The sequence below is a fragment of the Cucurbita moschata genome, unplaced genomic scaffold, assembly GCF_002738365.1.
Source record: "Cucurbita moschata cultivar Rifu unplaced genomic scaffold, Cmos_1.0 Cmo_Scf00054, whole genome shotgun sequence".
Classification (NCBI taxonomy): Eukaryota; Viridiplantae; Streptophyta; class Magnoliopsida; order Cucurbitales; family Cucurbitaceae; genus Cucurbita; species Cucurbita moschata.
In genome coordinates, this window is record NW_019268570.1 from 258721 (window position 1) to 267171 (window position 8451).

Consider the following 8451-nt stretch of genomic DNA (forward strand, 5'->3'; position numbering starts at 1 on the left):
TAAAATACTAGAGAACCCGAATCAGAAAAAATCATCACCTCCTTTCCTTTCCCTCCTTTTGTAATGTTTTGATCAAAGCTGCCAACTTCACTCACAAAAATATTAGAGAAATTTTGTTTCTCAATTCTCTCCTTCACCTCCTTTTGCAATGTTTGTTCAAATTTGTATGCTTCACTCACAAAAAGATGAGAAGGAATAGAAAGCAAATCAAGTGGATTAAATCCATAAACTATTTCCTCAAAGAATAAATCAGCAACATGTTTTGCATCATCCATTTTGTTGCATGCAAAAAAAAAATGAGTCATCTTAATAATTTTATCTATCACAACAAAAATACTATCTTTACCCTTTTTAGTGGGCAGTAAACCAAGAACAAATTTCAGAGATATATTAGTCCAAGGTTTGTTTGGTACATTCAAAGAAGTATACAATCCATTTGGCGCTGATCTAGATTAAGCTTCTTTGCGTTTAAAACATTGGCTACAAAACTTATGAACATTATGCTTCATCTTCGCCAAAAGAAATGTTTATGCAACATCTTATAACCTTTATTAATCCTAAGATGTCCCATTAAGGCACCACCATGTGCTTCTCTCAAAAGCAAATCTTTGATAGAGCATTTAGGAATACAAAGCATACTTTTCTTAATTAAAGATTTATGAAACACATAATAATCATCCACAGCTTTTTTTGCAAGACAAGATGCATAAATAGTTATGAAGTCATGGTCGTCTCTATATAATTTTGTAATATGCTCAAATCCAAGAATTTTTGCACTAAGAGAAGTAGAGAGGTTGTACCTTTTAGATAACACATCAACTACCATATTATCCTTACCTTGCTTATATTTGATGACATACAAAGATGTTTCAATAAATTCCACCCATTTGTAAGTCTATGGTTTAGTTTGCTTTGACCCTTCAGATACTTCAAGCATGATCAAAGTGATCACAAATTCTCTAGGCCATAAGTAGTGTTGCCACCATTTTTTGAATAAGCCTCCTGAGCCACAAACATTCTTAAGTAGCCATTGTAGTAGTTACATATTCTTAACAAATAAGCTCGGATCAGCACATGAAGACTTAAAACCACAAAAAATTAAGATATTGAGCAATCTTACCAAACCAAGCACGAGGAGCTTGCTTGAGTTAGTACAATGCCTTCTCAAGTCTGCACACATAATCAGGATATTCCTTAGAGGTAAATCCTTGCGGCTGCTCCATAAAAATATCACAATCCAACTCTTCGTAAAGGCATGCATTTTTCACATCAAGCTGCCATAATTTCCAGCCTTTACTAACAGCTAAAGAGATGATTGTCCGTAATGTTACCATCCTTGCGACTGGACTAAAAGTCTCATCATAGTCTCGACCATATTGCTGAGAGAACCCACAAGCAATAAGACGAGCTTTATGTCTATTAATTCTACCATCAGCTTTTCTCTTCACCTTGTAAACCCACTTACAAGTAATTAAATCGACATCATGAGACTTTGGTACAAGCTCCCAGGTGTCATTTTTTTCAAGTGCTGAAATTTCTTCCATCATTGCATTTTCCCATTTTGAAATTTCTTTAGCTTCACTTTACAACTTCCACTCATTTTCATTTGTATCTCCCATACAAAAAAAAACAAGACATAATAGAAAATTAATTAATGTCAACTACAAAATCAGAAAAAAGACCTAGTAACTTTTTCTGTCTTTGAGGATTTTTTCTTGTGGCAACTTCAATGTTTGTAGTGGCTTCTGTATTCTCCTCAGCTTGAATGTCGGTCGCAATTGAAAAATCTTTTCTCCCTAATGTAGAATCATCGGGAAAGAGTGCAACAATAGTTGTACTTTTGCTGCCATCTGCATCGTCTTTGTAACTTGAAATTTCATCAAACACCACATCACGAGATACAATAACCTTCTTTGTTTCTAAATCCATACGCCTCCAACCCTTTCTATGAGTATCATAACACTCCCATCATTCAAATCTCCTTCTTTTGTCACTAGATGCATTGAATTATCAGTTGTCACAATGACCTTCTTTTGACAATGTGGACGAACATCTGATAGAAGAGTTCCGTTTCTAGTTGCATGATGAGAACAACCAAAATCGACAATCCATTCTTCATTGTAGTCTATAAAGGCATGAGCATTTTCAGAGACATCATCTTGATGTACAGCTAAAGTCACATTTGTTGGCTAGTCAAGAACCTCAATAATTAAACAATGTTCCCAAATTGAATGTAACGACCCGAAATTTTCTACTTAATTTAAGGTCGCTACTGTATACATACCATAAACATTGAATGCGGAAGACTTCATTTAAATTCTATAAAACATAACCTTTATCTTAAAACACAGCCATAGACTTACGTGTTTCGAAAACATCTTTAAAACGACACAACAAAAGACTAAATAAAATGAATAAGAGTTTAAGTTAAAAACATCCTATTCTAGCCTAAGACTAAGAAAATAAATACCACTACCCTATGCATGTGTCATGGTCTCGAGTTGTGATGCCATCGTCAGCCGTACAAGAATGTCTTGACTTTACCTGAAAAATGTAGTACCACATGGCTTGAGTATTTAAAGAAATACTCAGTAAGTGACCCCACTATTGGGGTTAAATGCAACAATCACATGCAATGAAATGATGGGACCTATCTTTCGTTTCGTTTCGTTTTGTTTCATTTTCCCTACAGTACTTTCCTAACGGGTAATTGTAGACGTGTACCATATACTCTACACACAGCCCATACGTGTGAGTATGGACTCACCAGCTAGTTCGCACACCACTGGGCCACTTTCCTTATCCGGTAGGCATACTCTGGGAGCCCCTTATGCCGGGACCCGTTAAAACTAGTAATTGTCACGGCAGCGCTATGCAAAGCATAACGATCGTTGTCCTGCCATTGGATGTACGCGTCTGTACCCTCGTGATGGGATAGGGGTATCCCCCCAGATGCATGAACACACATAATGCACGAGGTCCCCACTATTTCTACATTTATCATTAATGAACATAACCCCTCTGTCACGTTCCATGCTTCATGTCCTTCTCATTTTCAATTTACATTTCATACATATTCCTATCGGGGTTATGATTCCAGATAATTTACTGTATTTCATGCCATACAATTCATGCTGTTTACATTCAAACATTCCATACAATCATGCCATAACTATTCAAGAATAACATATTGTTACATGCATTACACATCACATCAGATTAAACAGCATACATAGCATACATTCACGTTCACATGACTACGTACTTAAGCACAATAATCTAGCATACAATGTATCATATCATAAACAAGTCATAATGTAAACACTTCATAGTCATATCGTTCTCTAACTTACCATAGCCTTAACGTTCTTATACCTATCACAGACATATCATTACGTAACGTACCTTAGTCATATCATCACAAGAACGTATCCTAACGCTATCGTTCTATCAATATATCACAAACATATCCCTTTCTACCCATAACCTAACCGTATTCTTTCATCAATCTTTCCTATCCATAGCACTCTAGTATGTAACCTAGCCTTAACATTTCATGAACGTATCTTACTCCTATCGTTACATTTTGTTTTGTGCATCCTTCTCGTATCCTATCTCAAACATATCCTTGAGCACATCATTCCATAATTATTATCATACAATCCATATATTATAACATAACATAACATATAGAAAGCATATCCATCCACAGACAATTCACACATATCAATATATATGACACGTGCAGAACTACAGGGCACGTGTCAACATCAAATATAATCATGCCGATAGTAAGGTCACTTACCTGGCTAGCTTAAGTCGTTGTCATGAATATATCTTTAATGAATGTTCGATTCCGTTCTTTGAAAACTGAGTCAACCTACATGAGCCTGACATTAGTTTCAGGTTTGAACTCTACAACATTATTTCTCTAATTTACATTGGTCCATTGTTAAAAGTCTTGAAATGTTATATATCTATAATTATATTTTTATTAGAAATCTTATTTTTCATGGTTACTGTTGTATAAGAAAGTAGATACAGCTATCTCAAGTTATTCTGGGCTTAAATACTCTCTGTATTTACCCTTTGTATTTACCCTTTGTATTTACCTTTCCCTCTATATTTAGTTTGTGGTTTTTAATTCCCTAATCTTTCTTTTTTTATCTGTTGCCTCCTAATTCTGTTCTCATGTATTTCAAATTTCTAGTGGATCTTTGTTTCCAAATCTTTCCTTATCTGAGTGTTTCGTATTTAGAAGTTTTCTTGGCCATTCTATCTTTAATCCATTCATTGTTTCCAAATCTTTCCTTATCTTAGTGTTTCCTAGTCAGAAGTTTTCTTGGTCATTCTATCTTTAATCTATTCATTTGGTTACTGATCAAAATTTAATCTAATATTACTAATCTGACTTGATTTACTAGAATCGTATAAATGATTGCTGAGACCATTGTAATAATTCAATGAAGATCTAACTCTTGGTTGTGATTTCTAAAAAAATAGGATAAAAAAAATTAGATAAAAGATTTAATATATACCTCATTCTCATTTTTTTTGCTCGAGTAAATCTGACAATTATTGTTTTTTTTTTTTTTACGGTTAGTTTATGGATGGGTTGAGAGAGATAATTGTGGGAAGGGATGAGAGGTTGGTGGAGAGGGAAAGATTGTTTTTTTTTTTTTTTTTAATTTTAATTTTAATTAATTAATTAATTTATTATTATTATTATTTTAACTATATATATTTTATTTGTTTATTTGTTTATTTATTTTTGGGCTATTACATTGTATCCGAAGAACTTTTACTTTCATGTACCACATTTGCTTCTGATTTCTGCATTTTAACTTGACAATTTGGCTTAATATGACCTAGCTTTCCACAATGATGACACACCACTTTCACCCGACAATCTCGTTTAAAATGGCCAGGTTTTCCACACCGGTAATAAGCTTTAAATGGCTTCTTTGACGACTCCTCACTTCTAATATGAAGGCTTTGAATGAAAATTTTGTCTCCTTTGATCTTTGACATACAACACACCTTCTCCAACACAATTGGTTTCCCCTTAGCCAACATAACCTCTCTCATTTTCTTCCCAAACAACCCTTCATCCTCTACAGGAACTCTAATCTCAGGATCCTTATCATCGTTCTCTTCGAAAATATACGAAATCTTGATAAGTCCATCGACCTCTTGCAGATATTTACCTTTGGAATCTGGGGCGCCGCACTGGCCTCTTCGCCAGCCAAGTTGTCGCCGCCTTCTCGCCAAAATTGGCTCCTTCGCCCAAGGCGGCTCTTCCGGCTTCAACATTGTCTTGGTCCCTTGCTCTAGGTTTCCCCTTCTACTTCTTGGGTTAGATATATTCTCATCGAAGCCAAGGCAGCATCGTCACTGAGCGACAATCCCTCTACTGTTTTCGACAGCCAAGAAAGTGTTTCTCTACGCCTCCTTCGAACCAGGTTGTCGACACCTTCACAAAAAGTGTTTCTCACCATCTCTTTGAATTTTTCAGATCCAAGCTTCATGTTCGTTCAAATCCGACGCTCAATTTGCGTGGAAGTATTAAGGATATTTAGTACTAAATTATAGTTTACCATATATATCATATTTTATATGTTATCTAGATATTTGCCTTAGGATATATCATAGGTATCATTCCATTTATTACTCTTTCCATATCCTTATAATTTATTTGATTATAACTTTCACACCATTTAAGTGGGGTGGTTTAAGCAAACATTCTCATAGTTCATTCTCTAGAAATTGCAATCGAGGTGTATTTTTCTTAGTGAACAGCTTTTGAAGTATTTCCTACACTGGTGACTTTAAATCAATATATTCCTTGCTAATCATAGTTCGCAAGGTAAATAAAGCTTTTCCACACTTGATCTTCCATTTTCGGCGTAATTCAGCATTTTGTGGAGTATCGGCTGAAATTTTTGTGTCATCACCTTTAATTAAATGTCGCAAATCTTGCCCCTGTAGATAAGCTTCCACGCATAACTTCAAATAGTTATAATTATTGCCAACAAACTTTTCCATAGCTATACCCATAGAATCACTTTCACCATTCATCTCGTTGAGTAATAATATCAAACCCTTGGTTACCAATTTGACTCTGATACCAACTGACACAATATCTACCACTAAAAAATGTGAATAGATTTGAAAATATTATTACTCAAGGAAACAATACAGAGTTTAGGGTTTACGTTTTTCTCTTTTTAAACATGTAGTGAAACATAGAGAGGGCCTCTCCCAAATAAACGTGTAGCGAAGAAGTTGTGGACATGTTTAGGATTTAGGGTTTACGTTTTTCTCTCTCTCTATATATAATTTATTTATTAATCAACTATCAATTTTAACTATCAACTTTCATAAATATGGCGGTGGTTATACCTTAACAACGGATGAGAGGAGTGCATTTGTAAGCTAAATGAGAGGACGAGAAGGAAGGTAATGGCTGGACAGACATTGTGCATGGCTGAAATAAATGTTGCCGAGGTCGTCGTCAGAGAGGTATAAATTTTGACTCAAACAAATGTTGCTCACGTCATCGTTACAGAGGTATAAATTTTGATTCAATGTTAACTCCTGCAAAAACTCAAGCCATTGCATATTCTTGTACTCGATTCTTGCTTTGACTTTAACCTTGTATAGTGTAATGGTTCAGGTCCACCGCTAGCATATATTGTCTTTTTTATGTTTTTTTCGTTTCGGGCTTTCCCTCAAGGTTTTTGGGCTTTCCATATTATGCGTTTGCTAGTGACATATTTTTGCACCCTTATAAATGGTGTTTCGTTATCCTCCCCGATCAATGTGAGATATCACATAAAGTGTTTTAGTTCCCCTTTTAACTTATTCTAAACCATACACATAAAGAAAGAAATTAAAGTGATGATCCTATGATTATCTGTTTTGTACTTTTACCCAAAACTCCTTTAGAGAGCGTCCAAAACATAGTAAGATTTTCCAATTTATCATTCCATCCAATTGCCTTTTTGTGACCAATAAGTATTTGCAACAAAGATAGTTTGTACTCATTATTAAGGTGGGCTTTGATGATTATTGGCAAAGTATTATTCTTTCCACGAAAAACGTATTTGAAATGTGAGGGCAGAGGCTTAAGCTCTAATTCCGTTGGCTCAAGCATAGTCATTTTTGGAGACTTGGATTTTTCTCTAAAGGTTCTTCCTTAATTTCTCATAACTTGAAGAAATATAAATTTTTTAGCACTCATAGGAATCATCCTTGCTTTAAAGAGTGCATGAAATATGCAATTAATTAACATTTGTGGACTATTTTCCAAGTGAAAACTCGGTTTAAAATTGCACTTATAATGAATATCACAAATATATTGGATAATCTTCCACGTATTGATAGAGTTACAAGATGTCTCAACTTTTATGAGAACTTAATTGAAGATCCAATTGTCATGTTAGGTGACAAAATTGAAGGCTTTACTTCCTCAAAGTAGTAAAGAGGGATGACAACAGATCAAAGTCATAAATCTCAAGATAGACTCAATGTACTTCATCTCGATATAGACTTGTAGATCTTCTTAATAGAGTCGAGTTCATAGGATATAAATAAATCTACAAAAAGAAAAATGTGTACACATAAGAAGATACATATCTATGAACATGGGTATCGATCATCCTTCTTCTTCATAAACAAGACGAGTAATCTCCATGGTGAAACACTCAAACATATGTATAACTCTTGAGGATACATTTTTAGTTCTTTCAAGTCCATCGGTGCCATTTTGAATGGGGTCTTTGAAATAGGGATTGTTTTTTGTTCAAGTTCGATATTGAACTCAAACTCTCATGTCAAAAGTATGCCAGAGAGAACATCGAAGAACACATCCTCAAACTCCCTAACTATTGATACTAAGTTTATATAAGCTTCTGCATATCTGGTGTCCATGACCTAACCAATACACCACATTCTAGAATATCTTCTTCGCCTTCAACAATGACACCATCTTGAGGGATAAAATAACCTTTGAATTCTAGGATTTCAAACTAGATGGGTACAATGATATGAATTTTTCTTATTTACGACCACAATATATATACTTAGTTTTTTAGTCAAATAATCCATTCCCACAATTATATCAAAGTCTATGTTTAAAACTCTTAGGGAAATTTTCATTATGCAACTTGAAACTCATGCCTAACAAGATTTTACTCATTTGTTATCAAGCATGTTAGATAGTTATACCCAAACATACAATTGAAAGGTTCTAATTCTACCTTGGCTTGTTTACAAATGATACAGATAAAAACAAGTGCGTAAATCTAGAATCAAATAATGCTCAAATACGATGACCAAAAATAGATAGGGTACCTAACACTATGACATTAGATTTCACTACCAGTTGACAAGCAATGATGAACACTGAGTCTCAAACCATTGAGCAAGCGTTCTTATAATGACATACTT